At 37.6% G+C, this 19,502-nt stretch overlaps 1 protein-coding gene across 1 annotated transcript in view; it reads right to left on the reverse strand.

Annotated features, from left to right (window-relative positions):
• Nucleotides 1-19,230, reverse strand: part of HAPLN1 (hyaluronan and proteoglycan link protein 1) — a 69,442-nt gene extending 50,212 nt beyond the window's left edge. Inside the window, exon 1 of the mRNA XM_065874132.1 lies at nucleotides 19,149-19,230. The gene's annotated coding sequence lies outside the window, so the exon portion shown is untranslated. The remainder of the gene's footprint in view (nucleotides 1-19,148) is intronic.
• Nucleotides 19,231-19,502: the final 272 nt, after the last annotated feature.

Genomic DNA, 19,502 nt, shown 5'->3' on the forward strand with positions numbered 1-19,502 from the left:
TAGCTTTACATCCCTACAGTAGAAAAGAGGAAAAGTCCCAAGTCAATGACTTCAGATTCCACCTTAAGAAACTAGAAAAAGAAGAGCATATGAAACCTGATATAAGCAGAAGAAAGAATTATAAAGATCAGCACAGAAATCAATGAAGTAGAAAACAGAAACAATGAGAAAATCAATGAAAACAAAAGATGGTTCTGTGAAAAGATCAATAAAATTGATAAACGTCTATCCAGGCTAATCTGATGAAAGATAAAGAGGACTAACCATACCAAGTGTTGGAAAAGATGTGAGCAACTGGAACACTGTCACACACTGCTGGAGAGAATGTAAAATGATGTGATCACTTTGGAAATTGTTTGGCTGTTTATTAAATAAATAAACATAGTTGGATAGTTGAAAACTTTCTGGGTGATGAACGCTTTTATTATCTTAATTGTAGTATTAGTTTTACAGGCATATATACATGAAAAATTACCATTTGTGCACTTTGAACATGTCCTATTTATTGCATGTTGATTGTACCTTAATAAATGTTATAATACAATCATCTGTAATTCCAATGGAGATTAATTTTGTTTGCATTTTATTTCATACTCATCCAAACATTTTAGCCAAATATAAATGCTTTTTATTTCTGCTGAGATGGAACAAAATCATATGGCCTTTTTAAAAGCGATTTTTAAAACTGAATGTATAATGGGCATCTTTTCATTTCATTAAATCCTCTTTTACATAGTTTTTAATACCTGCATGTTACACTATTGTATGTGTATGTCAAAAATATTTTAAATAATTACCCATTTTTGCATATTTAAGTATATTTGTATTGTTTTACTAAAAAACAACATTATTACATAGCTTTAGGTAAATATTTTCTTCAGCTAGATTCTACAACGTGAGGTTACTAAATTAAGATGTATATCCACAAAGTTGTGCAGCCATTACCGCTATCTAATTCTGGAACATTTCATCACCCCTAAAAGAAACCCTGTACTCATGAGTAGTCACTCTCCATCCCCCCTCTCCCCATTCTCTGGCAAGTATTAATCTACTTTCTGTCTATGTGGATTTATCTATTTCAGACATTTCATGTAAATGGAATCATACATTATGTGGTCCTTTAATGACTGGCTACTTTCACTGAGCATAATTTCAAGGTTCACCCATTCTGTAGCATGTATCAGTACTTCATTCTTTTTATGGCTGAAAAATAATCCATTGTATAGATACACCACATGTTGTTTATGCATTCAGCAGTTGATGGATATTTGGGTTATTTTTTAGCTTTTTGGCTCTAGTGAATAATGCTGCTATAAATGTCCACGTACAAGTTTTTACGTGAACATATTATACACCTAGCAATGGAATTGCAGTTCACCAGTTTATATTTCTACCAGTGATGCATGAGGGTTCCAACTTCTCCATGTCCTCACTAGCACCTGTTATTGTCTTTTTAATTATATTCTCCCTAAGTGGGAGTGAAGTGGTATCTCATTTTGTTTTTTATTTGCCTTTCCCTAATGACTAATGATGTTGAGCATCCTTTCATGTGCTTATTGGCCATTTACATATATTCTTGGAAAAAATGTCTCTTCAAATCCTTCGCCCATTTTAAACTTTTTTAGTGTTGTAAGAGTTATTCATATACTCTAGATACCATATCCTTACTAGATATATGATTTGCAAAATTTCTCCCAATCTGTGTGTTGTCTTTACATTTTCTTGATATTGTCCTTTGAAGAAAGGTTTTAATTTTGATGAAGTCCAAGTTATCTATTTTTTTATTGGTTGCTTGTGCCTTTGGTGTCATGTCTAAGAAAACATTGCATATTCTAAGTTCATGAATATTTCTATGTTTTCTTCTAAGAGTTCTATAAAATTAGCTTTTATGTTTAGGGCTTTGCTCTATATTGAATTAATATTTGTGTGTGATATGAGGTAGAGGTCCAACTTAATTATTCTGATGTGGCTACCTAGTTGTCCCAGCATCAATTTTTAAAACAAGTATACCTTCTCCATTGAATTGTTTTGGCACTCTTGTTGAAAAGATTGTACTAATTTTTAGGAACTCTTTGTATATTAAGGATACTGCTCCTTTGGTGTATGTTGAAGACATTTTCCCTCTATTTTGATTAATAGCATTTTCTGTGTATAGAAATTGTGAACATTTATGAAACTAAATGTATTAGTATTTTCCTCAATGATTTCTTCTGACATTATTAGATAAATATTTACCTATATTTCCCCTTAGTAGTAGTTTATGAAAATAATATAAATAGGTTTATATGGTGCTTTACATGTATTATCATGGTAGATTCTCAGAACTACAAATACTATGAGGTAAATACTATCAATCATTCTATTTTAAAATGGATAATGAAACTCAAGGAGCAATTTGCACAATGTACATAGGTGGTCACAGTAAAATCTGAATTGGGATTTAAGCTCAGGTCTACTGAACTCCATAGTGCAAGCTCCAAAATAACTGAAATAACTTAAATTTGAACTTCATCAGCATGGATATAAAAAGTTGCCCCAATAATTTTCTGATGCGGCAACCTTATACATGATGCTCAATTCTATTTAAGGATTAGCCTCTCTTGATTAAGGGAAATATAACATTTTTAGTGTAGAATATGCTATTTCAAAAAATTTTAAACACGTTTAATAAATTTTTAATCCTCATGTAATATATTAGCTATGAAAAATCAAATTCACTGTTGTGTGTAAATTATCAATGATTTTAAAAAAGAATGCTAAGTCAGTAAAAAGTAAACTATCAGTATATAAAATAAAGTTGAGGTTTTAAAAACCATAAAGTAGCCAAACGTAAAATATTTAATACAATGTATCTTACCATCAATAAACTATTGAAGGTAATTTTTTAAAAAGTATTTATTTATTTACTTGTTTTGGCTGCGCCGGGTCTTAGTTGTGGCACACGGGATCTTCGTTGAGCATGAGGGTTTTTTTTTTTTTTTTAGTTGCAGCGTGCGACTTCTTAGTTGTGGCATGGGGACTTCTTAGTTGGAGTATGCATGTGGGATCTAGTTCCCCGACCAGGGATCGAACCCAGGCCCCCTGCTTTGGGAGCTCAGAGTCTTACCTACAGGATCACCAAGGAAGTCCTTTGAAGGTGATTTTTGTTTTTCATAGAATTGATTCTTTCTGTCTTCCATCTCCTTCCATACTCCCCCTTGAAGTAAGGTTCTAATCCCTGTTACGCTTTGTATCTCAGCCCATAGGCAAAGGTTTTACAGAACCCAAATGTAAAGATCTGGCTTTATAAATAAAGGTCCAGTTTGTCTGCATCTCCCTTCACCACTTTTCACTTGGCTGTTTAACCAGTTAGTAAACCACCAAGGGCAGATAATCTTGACGGAGATTATTTTTTATCAAGTGTGTGTGTCCAAAAACTGTTTTGGTGACCTTATATGGTGACGACTATTATTAGGGCATCTTACATACAGCCTGTTCATGTTGAATGACAAGCACTTTTCTGGTTGTCCTTAAGGAGCATATATATAGTTCAAATTGTAAAATTTATTTATTGACTGACTGATTGGCTGCATTGGGTCTTCATTGCTGCACGCGGACTTTTCTCTAGTTGTGGCCAGAGGGGGCTACTCTTTTGTTGCGGTGCGCGGGCTTCTCATTGCGGTGGCTTCTCTTGTGGAGCTTCAGTAGTTGTGGCTCATGGGCTTAGTTGCTCCGCAGCATGTGGGATCTTCCCAGACCAGGGATTGATCCTGTGTCCCCTGCACTGGCAGGTGGATTCTTAACTACTGAGCAACCAGGGAAGTCGGAAACTGTAAATTATCAAGGCCCAGGATGCCTTCGTTCTACTTCAAGGAGAAATCCTATGGGCTGTGTAGAGAGTTGCTCTGCTCCTGAGTAATCTTCCTTAATCAAAGGCTAATGGGCATCATTACGCAGAGCACGAGTGCAATTACATCAAAACCTCAACTTCACAGGAAGTCAATACACTGTGAGGCATTTTTTTGTATGCTTAGGTAATTTTCAATTATATGTCAGGGCACAGATGAAGGGAAATGTTTTTGAATTCATTCAAAATTAAGTTTCCTATACTGTTCACGCATGCACCAAAAATTCAGATTTGTGATTCATGGGAACATTCTGTTACATAAATGAAAAGTGTAAACAAAGAAAGAACTGATTCCCAATATATTTAATATTAAATCCATCCTGTTCCATAGTTTAGGATAATAGGTTTAATTAACAACCGATTAAAATGTTGGTAAGAATAGGAGCATAATTCAGGCTACACTTCTACTTTAACATCAAGAGCCAGAACACTGGAATTCTCCTGTTGGTAGGTTGAAACAAATGCTTTATTTAAAATCTACTGCTATACTGTGTAGAAACCAAGAGGTTTTTAAAAGTGGGAGGCCTGGCATTCGAGGTATTGCAGATGTCTCATCTCTGAATGACCCTCTTGCCTTCTATCAGTCTGAGGTGACAGCTGCTGTCCTATGGCAAATCCATTACCTTTCAGAATGTACAATTATTATTATTATTATTCAGGAGTCACAGATTTTTCACTTCTCATCCTTAGCATAGATACTGCAATACTGCTGCAGGCAAGGAGGACTGGGGTGGAGGGAAGCATTTTTTCAAAGAATGTACAGTAATACAAATTAATGTCACATGTTGCTTTATACCAATTACAGTAAATTGGTATTTTCTTTTAATGTTTAGATCTCATATTCTTCAAAATATATTATTTTATCTTTGGGAAATTAGTGCATTACCACTAATCATAACTATAAGACAAGCTTGGTTTCAGTTTTTGATATCCTAACAGTTTAAGGATATAGATATTCAATGACGGTACAATGCTGTTTTCATTCTGTTATCTGAAGATTAATTTGAAATAGTAACAATACGTAATGAAGTGAAGTTAATAAAAGAGTGCAGATGATCAATGCCTTCTGTTTTCAAAAGAAAGGTTTTCAAGTCTGCATTGACATTTGTTTTCCATTTCTCTGGTGCACTGGTTATTTGTTTAATAAAAGGAGACCTTTCCAGTGACAAGGACATTATCTTACTCATTTCAATAATTCTGTGAACACTATCAATCAAGAGGTTTGCTTTCAAGTCACGTTAATATAAATGAAGTTTTTCCTTTCAGAGTTTCAAGTCTCAAAGCCCGCAAGGGCCATAAAGCCTAGTACTAAGAGTAGTTGAAATGTGGTTTAGAAGCTACAAGAAATAAAATGATCTGCAGAGTTTGGAATGATGTGCCCAAAATAACAGAATTTTACAGAACATAACAGTGTTTTGCATTTAGAATTAGATTGCTCAGATATAAACTGGGGAAGGTATTAAACTTATTCAATGTAACTTCACAGGGGACACAGGAACACGTGGATGGAAGTTAAGGGAGCCAGTTTTGCACATTGTCGGGAAGAACTTTCTGGTAAGTCCTCTAAAAGTGAAATGAATTGCCCTGTGAAATACTAGTGCTTTCTGCCGCTGCAGGTGTTGAAGCAGATCAGCAAACATCTGTCAATTATACTACACAGGGGATTCCTAGAGTGGGTGGAACATTGGAACAGATTTGGTTCTTTGAACTCCAATTCCCAATCTAACCTTTCAGGTCAGAGCTCTTTAGGACATCAGATGGATAAACAATCTGCTAACAAGAAAGACATTTCAACAATTAAATACAGTATAACACATAGAAAGTGTGCTAAGTAATGGTGATACAAATAAAATATTAAGAAAGAATTGAGAGAAAAGTGCATTCCAGGTAGCAGTACAATGTAAAATTGCTTGGAGGAAGTGTTATATGAAGGATCCTAGCAGGAGTCGTATTTCAGGTGGGAGGGATAATACGGTAAGGGATGCCTGCCTGAAAGGAGGGCATGAGCAAAGAATTAGAAGAGTGGAACTCCATGAATGTCTGGTAAGAGAAGAGAAATATTCTGGAGCTTTTAATTATCAGAATCTTTGTGATAAATTTGTATTTACTTTGGCTGCCAAGACCTGTCTTTCAATGCCTTAAACAAATAGTTATAACATTGTAAAATATCTGGCATACATAAAAAAGAATGAAATAATGCCATTTGCAGCATTATTTCATGGATGGACCTAGAGATGATCATACTGAGTCAGAAAGAGAAAGACAAATACCATATGATATCACTTATATGTGGAATCTAAAATATGACACAAATGAACTTATCTACAAACCAGACTCCCAGACATAGAGAACAGACTTGTTGTTGCCAAGGGGGAGGGAGGGGGGTGGGGGAGGGAAGGACTGGGAGTTTGAGATTAGCAGATGCAAACTATTATATACAGGATGGATAAACAACAAGGTCCTACAGTGTAGCACAGGAAGCTATATTCAATATCCTGGGATAAACCATAATGGAAAAGAATATGAAAAAGCATATATATGTATAACTGAATCACTTTGCTGTAATATACAGTAAGTCCCCTACATACGAACCTTCAAGTTGTGAACTTTCAAATATGAGAATGTACGTTTGCATGTCCAATCATGTAAGTTCGTTCACGTGTCTGGCGTACCTTGTCACGTGCGTGCCTCCTCTACAAGTGGTTGTGCTTTTGTGTACTTTACAGTACTGCATAGAGTACAGTAGTAAAGTGTCATTATTTCAAGCCCAGGATGTCCTGAAGCAAGCGTAAAAGCAGCGGTGATGTAGCTAGTACTACTGTACTTTTCAAGGTAATGTACTCTAAGATTAAAAATGTTTTCTTTATTTTTAGTGTTTGTTAAGTATTATTTGTGTGAAAAGTATTATAAACCTAGTACAGTACAGTACTATATAGCCGATTGTGTTAGTTAGGTACCTAGGCTAACTTTGTTGGACTTACGAACAAATTGGACTTATGAATGTGCTCTCGGAATGGAACTTGTTTGTATGTAGGGAACTTACTGTATATATATATATATATATATATATATATATATACACACACACATATATATATACATATATAGATAGATGTATATATATATATGTGTGTGTGTATATATATATATATATATATATATATATATATATATATATATCGCCGGCATAAATCATCAACTTCTCAATCATATTTATTTCTTCTTTGTAATCTAAAATAATCTTAGTGATAAAGATAGATAGGAGACTCCCAAATTGCTTCCAGAATTTTCCTAGATAGCAATAGGACCGTACAGCATCTGAGAACAGATTGCAGGAACTGAGTCACCACTAAGATTTATCTCAGTGCAGCTCCTTTGGGGAACCAGCCACACTGCTGTCCCTCTAGGCTTGAAGACTTTGCTCTCAGAGAAAGTAGGCTGACTCGATAAGATCCACCCAGAAGACGATCAAGCCAACCGACTGATTTTTGGCATTTTCCTAAAGTGAAAAGAAAAGCAAAATTTCCAACTAGCTAATTTGGTTACTTGTTAGTCTATCTGAAGTCTTTTGTTTCTGGAAGTTTTTAACATTTTCTCTTTGTTTTTGTCAGCAGTTTTTCTATAATCATGCCTGGCTGTGAGGTTTTCATTTTTTTATTTTCTGGTTTTTATCCTGTTGGGTTTTGTAGTGCTCCTTGAATCCCTGACATGGACAGTCACAAGCTATTATTTCTAAGAGATTGTTTCTGCCCCACTTGTTGATTCTCCTGCCGGGACACCAGTGTCTATACCCCACATGCCTTTTACTTTTTTTCCCTTCCAGTATCTTTCATCCTTTTTCTATCAGGTTTCAGTCTGGTTATTTTTTCAGAAGTATCTCCCAGTTTACTAATCATCTCCTCAATGTATCTAAACTTTTCATAAGCTCATGTATTGAGTTCTTAATTTTGGTTATTACATTTTCTCAGTTCTAGAGTTTCCATTTGAATCATATTTTTGTAGTTTCCAGTTCTTTGCTAAATTTCTTAGGACGCAGTTTCTTAAAATAAACATAAAATCTGCATCTGATAACTCTAATATTTAGAGCTATTGATCTGTTTTTACTGTTTTAATTTTTCTGGTCATTTGATCCTGTCAGCTGGGATGCCGGGTCACTTTAGATGAGAGATGAGGCTGGAAAGGTAAGCTAGAGCTGGTCACTGAGAACCCTGCCAATCATATTAAAGAACTTGGACTTAATTTTCACAGCAATAGAAAGGCATTGAAGGGATTTTAGCAGGCAAGTCTTTTCCGTTTACACTTCAGGAAGTGTGAGAGAATGTGGGAGAATGCATTAGAAAGCAGTAAGACTTTCTAATCTAAGCAGTAAGACACAGGGACCAGTGGGTAAGGTTTACAGGAATCTGAGAAGAGAGGGTGGCAATTAGGGGTAAGGTTTATGCTAATGGAGATAAAAAGGGTGTATATATCTAAGAGGTATTTATGGGCTAGAGTCTACATGATGATTCCCATGTTTCTGGTTTTTGGAAACTGAGTGAAGAGAAGATGGTGCCATTTACTAAACTAGATAGAATTGGGGGAAGTTCAAATTCAGGAGAAAGAAAAGGAGTTGATTTGGGACCTGTGGAGTTTGAGATGTTAGGGTGACTTCCTAGTTGTGAGATGTTTGTGGTCCGGACACTCGGGAGAGAATTCTGGGCCAGATATAAAGCTCTGGGACTCATCTGCACACAGGTGAGAGTGGTGTAATGCAGAGGAGTAGATGGAAGAGTACAGGTAGGGTGAGGTGTCCTGGGTGGAAGCTGTTAAGAGTACAGAGCTGCCAAGGGGCAGGTGGGCTCTTGGAAGCCTGAAACAGACTGAGATGGAGTCAGCAAAGAAGTCTGTGGCAACTAGGGGAGTGGCTGTCACAGAAGCAAAGGGTAGAGATTGTTGTGAAGGGAATGTGGTCACCAGCATGAAATACCACTCAGCAAACATACTGTAAACAACTCATTGGTGTGACCCTGGTGAGGAGTGTTCTACTGGAGTGCAAGGAGAAAGCACGTTGCCAGTGGGCTGAGGAGTGGATGGGTGAAGGGGTGGAGAGTGAGCACGGGGTGCTTCTTGCCCTCAGAGTGAAGTCTGGCTGTGAGGGAAGGAGAAAGCTGAGTACATAGGATGTATGTGAGGTTAGGGAATGTCTGATAATTTTAAGACAAAAAGATTTGACCATGATCAAATGCCAAAAGGAGGAAATTACCAGAGTGGGACAGGGTGATGAATACAAGAGAGAAAAAGCATAATTAATAGCGAATATCTTTGAAAAGACTGGAGGATTCGGGATCTAGAACTCAGGGGACAATGTCTGCCTGAGATGCTTAGAGGCAAAGGAGAGAGATCCGTTTCTGTTGTTGTTTTTCCTAACAGAAGGGAAAAGAAGGTTGTGTTAGGGACTAGTTTTGGTGGCAGGACAAAGAGAAGGTTCTTTACAGATGGTTTCTCTTTTTAGCAGGATTAGGGAGGCTTGGATATCTGCTGCAGGAAGTTGGAGAAGCAAAAACTTTCAAGCAATATGGTAGAATGGCCACATAGCATTAAAGATCCAGCTGAAATCAGAGACCATGAAGTTGTGCACTGGGCCCATGCTGCACGGTGATGAGTTCTCCCAGCAGTTGCCAGCAGTTTGGAGCAGCTGTGGAGGAAAGGGACTGTTAGATGTACCCTGAAAAAGGATTTGGGCCTGCTGGGTGCCTCTGCAGACAACAGGACAAGGCTAATGAGAATGTTGACAAGTGTGATGGACAGTGGAGATGAAAGGGAGCAAGTAGGTAGAAGGAAGTCTGAGATGAAGGTTCCAGGTCTGTTTGATGAAACAGTAGTCTGTGACTCCACATTTTCTAGTTTGGGTGATTGGGATTATGTTGATTTTTAACTTATATATAAGAAGACCGGTTTCCTTGAGCCAGTCTTGGTTTATACCTGTTTTGCTGGAGTAATTAGTAAGGCACCCCATTTCATTTCACTTTCGAAAGTGTCCTGGTTTGGATAATAAATGAAATGTCTTGGTATCTATATAGAGATGACATGGACCAGGCTTGGTAGAAGGGAGATAATGAGTTTAATTTTGGACATGTTGGGTTCAAGGAGCTTATAGGAAATTCAGGTTAAAAGGTTAAGTAGACCAAACATACAGGCAGATACAACCTATACTCACCCATAAAACATAAATTAATACAGTACTAAATGATTTATAATTTAGTGATTATCTCGAGGGATTTAATACATTAAACTCCTAGAAAATATTTACATTAAATACTTAAGGGCCCTTTCTTGGTATTAAAGTATGTGGTGTTTCTGAGTGAAATGGAAGATATTTATCATGTGAGGAATCATTGTAGTGTTGACCAAATTGTCAATCTGGTACAACACATTAACGGACTGAGTTAAATTGGGTCATATCTCAAAACAGCACAAGGTGGCAGCACAAGTACAATAGGACATATAATTAAGCGAAAAGATCCTTTTCAGATATTCTGCAGTTAGAATAGTTAAGAGTTTATAGCCATTGTACATTGTATAATTTTTTCTAAATGTATTCTCCTTCATTTAAAAGCAATTAATTTGTTTTATCATTGCCAACTTGAAGATGTGAAAATTAAAAAGTTTTTTTTTGAAACGTACATTATTTTTAAATATTTAAAATAGACTAAAACACATCACTGATAGACACTCATGGCATTCTTAAGATAGCTATTAGTATCCAGGGTATATCGTACAGTAGTTATAAATGTTTTATAAATTTGCATCTTGATTGGTATATTGTAGTTAGATAATTTTATTTACAGTATCTTTTTTTTTTTTTTTGCGGTACGTGGGCCTCTCACTGTTGTGGCCTCTTCCATTGTGGAGCACAGGCTCCGGACGCGCAGGCTCAGCGGCCATGGCTCACGGACCCAGCCGCTCCGCGGTATGTGGGATCCTCCCGGACCGGGGTACGAACCCGCGTCCCCTGCATCGGCGGGCGGACTCCCAACCAATGCGCCACCAGGGAAGCCCCTACAGTATCTTTTTAATGCATTTATCTCACTCGTGAACATTCACTCAGTAACTTCATTTGTTGGCCTTTACAAGGGGAGTGTTCAGAATCCCATGAAGAAATTCTTGTTTGCCATATTTTGGCTTTAGTAACACAAATGTGGGAGGTGGGTAGGGTTATCTGATTTAGCCAATGGAAAATACAGGATACTGGTTAAATTTGAACTTCAGATAAACAGCAAATAATCTCTTTAGTATAAGAATGTACCATGCAATATTTGGGACATACTTATACTGAAAATTACTCAATTCTTCAATATAGTTTACATGGTAACCCAAGTAGGCGGCAACAGGAGGAAGAAGAACTAGGGGGGAAAAAAAAAGCAAGTTGCAGAGAAATCCGGGATTCTAGACTCCAAATCTGACCGAAGATTTAGAGGTCTTCAGGACCAAGGAACCAGAAAAAGAATTATAAATGGACTTGAACTAGGCTACATTCTGTGGCGAACTCATTTATATGTTAAGCTAAACAACATGGGCTAAGATTAATCAAGTACTGTGGTGAATTACTATCTACACCACACATTGATTACTGATTTTCAAACAACAAAATGCAACAACATATATTTAAAGCTAGCTCAGTTTTGGATGCAATTGAATAACTAACAGCAATTCAGACATTTTGGGGGCTTACCCATGCTCAGGGTTATCATTATGAAAATCTGTCATTAGAGCCTGAAGGCTCGGAAATGCCATTTTAATTTCATTTTACTCAACAAACATGTCTGGCACCTTCTATGTGCAGAGGACTGACTAAGACTGTGAGATATAAGAATCAATAAAACATTGATGTTATTCATCTCGGTGGACATTTATTGTTGATAAAATGAAAGTTAAAATCATATATAAATAATGGCAAACTCATTCTTACCAATTTTTTCCTGGGTTTTAGTCCTTGGTCAACTGTTTCTCCCTTTGTTCTTCCTTGGAATGAACTCCTTTCTCTTACGTATGATTTGCAACTACCATTTTAATACTAAAGACTTCCAAATATCTATTCCAGCCATGACTTCTCCCCTGTACCTAAGTATGTACGTTTAACTAATATGAGTTCTTGGATGTCCCATGGGCACTTCCTATATTAGACTCACCGTTTTCTCCAGAAACTTTATTCTTCCTTTATTCCCAATCTTAGTCAATTGCACCCCTCTTCATGTTATCATCTGCCCTTGAAACATTCACACGATCCTCAAATTCTCTCCCCCATCCAGTGTATCCTTACTAGATCGTGCCTATACTGTTCCATGTCCTTTCTAAACTCATTTCCTTCCTCCAGTCTCAATTTCCTTAAATTTGGAGATTTATTAAAATTATCAATTAATTTTATTTACATTATTAATTTTATACCAATAATTATTTTTTAATCTGAGAAGAGTTTATGAATTTAATGACATTGAAAGCTAAGAAGAAGACTGATAAGGAAACAAAGGCAGAGTCAGGGCGTGGCCTGGGGTTGGGAGGTGTTCAGACATCTGAAATATAGTCACTTGGAAGAGAAGGCGGGGAGACCCCTCCAGCCTCAAGTTTGGCATGGTACTAGGCACTGATGGAAACAACAGGAAGCATTTATAGGACACTTACTGAATGTCAGGCACTCATATCCTCCAGCTAGGTGACTGATGCAGGTCAAAGATCACTATACTCTAAGCTGCAGGGAAGTAGGGGAAGGAAACCAAGTCTCTCAATCTGGGTCATTAGTCTTAGCAATTTAAAAAGTGACGAGCACATCTTTATACTACAGGAGCATCAGTGGTGGCATAATCAAAGGAGTATAATCAAAGAAAACGTAAATAAATCTGAAACAACTAAAACGTGATTATCTGTATGCCCTATGTCAAATATAAAATAGGAAAATATTTAAACAAACGACTCTGATCATTTGTTTAAAAAACGAAGGAAAATTTTCATTGTTTTTTTTTTTCCCTCCAGTTAGTTTTCCAGAATCTGTAGTTAGCATTGATGTTGAAATTTCTCTGAAACCAATTGGAAAGTACCTGAGCACACAGTTAAAAAAGATGCTGGCTTTGACCCATATTTTCAACATGATGGCTAATACCTGTGCTTGTCCTATGCATACTTCCTCCTTCAAAACCTTGATTTAGAGGAGTTCTGGACTGAATATGTGGATTCCCACTGCTCCGTCCATCTATTTGGGGTGACATAAGGGCTCAAACCATAGAACATAAGAAACTATAGGTGTTCTACCTGTCCAGGGGCAGCCACCCAAGCATGGTAATAAAGAGCTGAGAGGACCCAAGCAAAGAGAACAGGAGGGTTCAAAGGGATGGGCTGGGATGCCCCTTGCGATGTGGGAGGGAGATTGTGTCCGGGCAAAGCACTGGGGGGAGGGTGGAAGGACAGGTTGATCAGGCCGTGGGTTAGCAGGACCCAAGGTCCTGCACATTTCTAGAAAGAGGCCTTGAGGGAATCTCTGTGGCCTCACATATGGAATGGGGATAACAGATTGAAGACCATGGAGGACTAAATCGGCTTAATTATACACTGTGGTGTGAGGGTGGGAAGGCCCCCAGATGCTTGAAATTCTTTTCACAGAAAACAAAACATTTACTTTACAGAGATAAAAGGCTTGAAATGTAAATGCATGAGTGGAACTCATTCACACTTGGGTGTAATCAGTCAGTCAAGAAATCAATAAACAGAGAAGTATCAGATTCTTGGGGTAGGGAGCGGAGGGCAGGAGTCTCAGTTTAAGAGGTGGGGCGGGGGTTGCTGGAGAGTTTGGCTAAGTGCCACGGAAAGAGACCCAGGATACTAGGAAGGCCAGCTTCACCTACTTGGCACATTTTACTAGTGATTCATGAGGTGCGTCCATCTGTCTTCTCCACTGGCTTGTGAACTCCTTGAGCCAGTGACTCTGTAACACCTAGCATGGAGGCTGGTGCAAATGGTAAGCACGAAATCATTCTGTGCTCAGGCTGAATTTTAGTTCCCAACTGGTGGACAGCAACTGTGTGCAAATGAATTTTTGCTTTTCCTCCCCAGCCAAATAGACAGATTATTGGAACCCTTGCCCTCCTGGGGTTTTGGAGTGTCAGAGCTGCCCTCTCAGGCCCATCTGTGCCCACACAACCAAGAAACAAAGCTCTTACTCACTCAGCTAGGAGACGGCAAACAAGGGAAAATGATTTTAAAGATGCATGCTCAAAATTCTCCTAATAGAAAAACTATGAGGCGAGAACATTTTGGTTGTTTCTGTCGCTTAAAATGTACCTCAGCATCTTGCAACATTTTCCATTCATTATCATCAAATGTGGGCTTTTTGATTTTTTTAGTATCAATTTTCATGGTATAAAGTGAAGGGCCCAGCACTCAGAGCTAGCACAGTGCCTGGCAAATAGCAAATGTTCAATAAATTTTTGTTGAATGAACAAATGAACGTGTGAATGATCGATTGAGGTGATCTCCAAATTCCAAATAAGAGAGTCAAAGTGAGGAAAATTCACACCATATAGGTGGAGACTAAGCTGAAACATTATCCATAAAACTTTGTGAAAAGTTGAGGAAAATCCAGATTTATCATAAAAATAATTGAATGTTATTAACTTAATTGGATTTTATTTAACACAGTAAATGGAATTGGAATATAGTAATCAGAATTTTGGAACCAATCAAGTAAATTGTGTTCTCTTTGGGTTAAGCAAGGTTGGCCAAAAGGGGACATTTCTGTTGCCCTTATAAGACTGAGGACCTATCACTGAATTTCCGTAATTTTTCTAGGTTATTTAGAAAACTTTGTGAGTTTGTTTGTTTTGTTTTGCAAATAGCCCCCTGGCTTTCTTGCAATACCCCCATCTCAGATATCACTCCCCCATCCCCTATTGAGCTATAAAACAATTAATAGAAGCTCAGAATAGTCCAGCAACATTTGCTATTTTAAACAAACCTTGTTTTGTCTGAACATAGCTAAGAACTCTTCAGCCCCAGCAAAGCCCCCTCCAGGTCTCCACCACTGGAAAAAGCCATTATGCAGAGCTCCTACAATACAGCCAAGAACCCAGTAGCATCAGACCATTTCAGAAAGCTTGGCTGGTTCTCTCTTGTAGAGTTTGTTCTTCTCTAGTATCAAGTCGCCTGAAACCGTTAAAACTTCTTGTAACAGTTTTCCAATTCATGACTAAATTTCTACTTTGAGGACCTCTGACATTTAGGCAATCTCTCACTAAAATGAATCTATGATTCACGCTAAATCACAAGGATGATCAGATGAAATCGTTAACAGAATGCTGTGTTTCTGGTGGATAATAACTCATTGGAAATAAGAATTAAGATAATATGCTTTATTTTACATGATTGTTGATGTTGATTCCAACCATTACCTCCGATCAAGTCAGGCTATAATTTTGTGGCATTAATGAAGAAAGACTTAATGAGCAGCTCTCCTTTCACAGAGTAGGTCTCGCTGTTGTACACAAAACCAAAGTCCCCTAAGCGGGAAGGTTGCATTCCACACGAGCAGGCCTAACTCGATTTGTGGATTACACCTTCAGAGCTCAGCAAGCAGCAAATTAATCATTTTTTTCCCCCAACTGAGGCATTTTTCCTTCCAATCTGAATTTCAGAACTTGTCTTGATTAAGACTGATGTGCTGAACGCTGTTGCCATTAAGTCATGTATCTTACAAAGAGCCAATTGGAGTAATAATTCATATGTCTCCCAGAGAAAAGTTTTTCAAAAGTCTCTGTGCAATATTCCGATGGATTAATCTCCTATGATATCCTGATGATTTTAATTAATTAATTAATTTATTTTTGGCTGTGTTGGGTCTTCGTTGCTGTGCGGGCTTTCTCTAGTTGCCGCGAGCGGGGGCTACTCTTCGTTGTGGTGCGCGGGCTTCTCGTTGTGGCGCACAGGCTCTAGGCGCACAGGCTTCAGTAGTTGTGACACATGGGCTCAGTAGTTGTGGTTCGTGGGCTCAGTAGTTGTGGCTCTGGGGCTCTAGAGCACAGGCTCAGTAGTTGTGGTGCATGGGCTTAGTTGCTCCGCGGCATGTGGAATCTTCCAGGACCAGGGCTCAAGCCCGTATCCCCTGAATTGGCAGGTGGATTCTTAACTACTGCACCACCAGGGAAGCCCCTGATGCTTTTTTCCAACAGTGGCTTTCCTTGTAATTCTTCTTGCTTAAGATTTTTTTCTAGCATGTCGACTTAGAAGCAATGTTCCTGCTTCAAAACTACATATGAACAACAGGTATAGATGAAGTTGTTCTACATGCTAATCATTAGTGTCTGAGAGCAACATTCTGTAAAACATACCTCACGACCCCAAAGTAATTTTTACTCTTATCCTCTTGCATTTAGTGAAAAAAATCTAAAGAATATGTAATAATATGTGCTAGTATCAGTGTGCTAACCTTTTAAGCTAATCATTAGTTACTCACTTAAAATCAGTAACAGTAAACTTTATAGAAATTTATTTCCATTTGAGAAAGTGATTCAAGATTCAAACTCTCCCCATCCTTTTTTAAGCTAGGTCATGACATCTCTGCCAAAAACCAATCCTGTATTAGAAGCGAGTTACGGTTATTAAACTGTATCCTCATGGAGGCAGAAAGTTGATGGTAAATTACCCAGTAAAGAGTAAACTGATTTTAAATGCAGCTACCGGGAATTTAATCAACCGTTAAGTGGCGCCTTGATTTTTAAATTATACGAATGTCAGCTGCTGTATTTTCTACTCTGAGCACCTACCCCAACGTCTGGCCTGCAGTTAGTGTTCAATGACAACAAAATAGAAATCTCAGAATTTTTTACTAAGAGGCTGGTGAGAAAGCTTTCTTTGACTTGTCCACTAGGTGGCACATAGGGACCGTGCTTCACACGTGGAACCTTCACAGACCCTCCCATTCATAGTGTAAATAAAGAGCTGCATTATTAATTTATACCATCGCGTCCACTCTACACCTAATATTTGTTTAACCAGCTGTTCCCTCTAATCCTCCTTAAACACTATTGATTAAAATCCTAAGAATATTCAGGTTTCCATTCCAGTTTTTCCCCAACAATATATCGTTACCTTTAAATAACAGACTGAATACATTTAAATACCATAGGCTAAGAACTAGGGTTACTAATAAGGAATACAGGAGGTCGGAAAATTAACTAAAGGTAACAGAAGACTATAATGTAAAGGTTATTTTCAAATTTGCTCTGCATTTTGCTGGAATTTTAACTGGTGGAATACCATTATTTAAAAAATGTAACCTGGAAAATAAAACATGCATGGGGCAAAAGGAAATGAAAAGAAAACCATTTCTGAGAAAGGGAGTTATTTTCTGAATATGTCTCTTGTTCATCTTTACAAAGATGAAGTGCTGTGCTACCTTAAGATTCAAAGACTTCTTCAACTACTCAGAAAATATCGACATTCCACATCCAAGATGCTAAAAGGCAGGACTGTTTAGTAGACCATCTATTCATAAAGCATCTTTCTGAGTTCGCCGAATGTATTTATCCTGGATGTGTTACCAGCTCCCAAAGGAAGGAAAAGGAAGTGAAACCACTAGGGATATAATGAATCGATTCTTCTCTGTGAAAGTATCTTCAGTTCTTCTAAATTACAGTGTCAGTCATTCCTCTGAGAGACAGGGCCTAGCTGACAATAAATGGCTCACTTTATAAGAACATGAGGTTCCCCTCTTGCTTGTTTCTCACAGAAAGCGCAAGCCCACTGAGCACTCCTCGTTGGAATACTGGCCTCTAGGTTCATTCTCTTTGGAGACCAGTGGTCTGGAGGTTGTTGGGTTTCTCCTGATCATTAAGTTACATTTAAACAAAATTACTTCTTTCCCATTTTTAAGCTGTTTTCAGTTTTCTGAAGAGATTACCAAAACATGTAGTCATTCTCTTAGCTTAAAAATTAAATTATTAAGAACATATAGTCCCAAAGTGTCTAAAGGCTAAAGCTTAAATGCTCAACCAGCGTTTGGCATACATTCTATTTTACTGAATGAAAGAAAAACTTCTTTATTCATAAAAATATATGGAACTGAAGTGAAAAACTGATGTAAGGATTAAGAAATATCACACTAAAAGTTATCCAAAGAGAACTACTATGATGTATTTTTGGTGGAACAATATTCCCATTTTATGAGTCCATTAAAATATCTAAGTCACTAAAGTGTATAAAACGACTGCAAATTTAGTACACTGAAATAATCAAATAGAAATGGTTACCAGAAACTACATTTGTAATGAATAAATATTACATTGCGTTCAGAAATTAATTCACAGGCTTTATTTCTCAAGAACCATTAACTTCCAAGAGGTATGTTTGATTTTATGACATCACGCTGGAACGTGTACAGGAACACTTTCCACCCTAAAAACTCCCAAATGTATTGGCTACTTTGTGTATTTTTCCAGGGGTAAATGAAAATAAAATAACTTATTTTCAAAATAATAAACCATCTTATTTGGAACACAACAGTCATAGTCAATGGAAGAGAACAACTTCATTTCAACCCAAAAGAGTTCAGATTTGCTTAAGATGGTAAATAAACAGTCTCAACACAAAAAATTCCTTTAAGCACCTTTTAAAAGTAATCTTACCAACCATGACTTAAAAAAATCTTCTTTTCAGTGCATTAATATTATCTACCAACATCATTCTATATATGAAAAGCAGCATAATTCTATGATCTTAATATCACAGTTAAGTTGAGAAGAGCAGACCAAAACTGGTAACATCTCAAAGATTATCAATCTAACAGGTATTACCTATGATTACAGTAACTTTCTTTTTCACATAAACTTACATATTCTCTAAAAGAAAACTCATACATGTGGAATGGACCTTCCCATTCCTCAGCATTTTCTTCAGCCTATACTATCCTTTTTTTCAGGTGTTATAAAAATGTTTGTTGAAATACAGATGGAAACGCTGCCACTTGGAAACCGTGCATCTACCAGATTTATAGTAGCACTAGCAAAAGCTGGGATACTGGACTTAATTCTTGCCCCAGTTGAGACTGAGCTTGTTTACTGCAGTACAGTATTTTATCTGACAATATGCATCTTAAAAAAAGTTGAGATGTCATGTTAAACTCAAAAGAAAATTAAAGAAAAGTTATTTTAATGTATACATATATCATGATATGCATTGCTCTCTGAAATCTTAAAGGTATCAAGGTTTGACAGAAAGAGTAAAAAAATTATGGAAGTTTTACCTTGTCCTAAAATCCAGAAGTTCAGATGCTCTCAAGTCCTGCTGAAGTTGGAGCCTGGAGATCAAGTGAAGCTAGGGCTCTTTCCCCTCACCTTAAGTTTGTTTCTGGGTAAGTGTGTGTGCTTGTGTGAGTGTGTGTGTGTGCCTGCGCCGCGCAGAATGTCTCTTTGTGGCGCTGGATGGCAGAGGTCCTGGTCCTGGGAAGAAGGAGGCACTTTCTCACCAAGAGCAGAAGAAAAGCAAAGCAGCGTCACCAGGAAAGTTCTCCTCCCAGATCCCCTAATTACAGCCTAACGTGCACTTCATGCAAACTTCAGGGAGGAAAGGAGGGGCAGCTCAGTGCCCAGACCTTGTG

Source organism: Phocoena phocoena, chromosome 3 (assembly GCF_963924675.1).
Source record: "Phocoena phocoena chromosome 3, mPhoPho1.1, whole genome shotgun sequence".
NCBI lineage: Eukaryota > Metazoa > Chordata > Mammalia > Artiodactyla > Phocoenidae > Phocoena > Phocoena phocoena.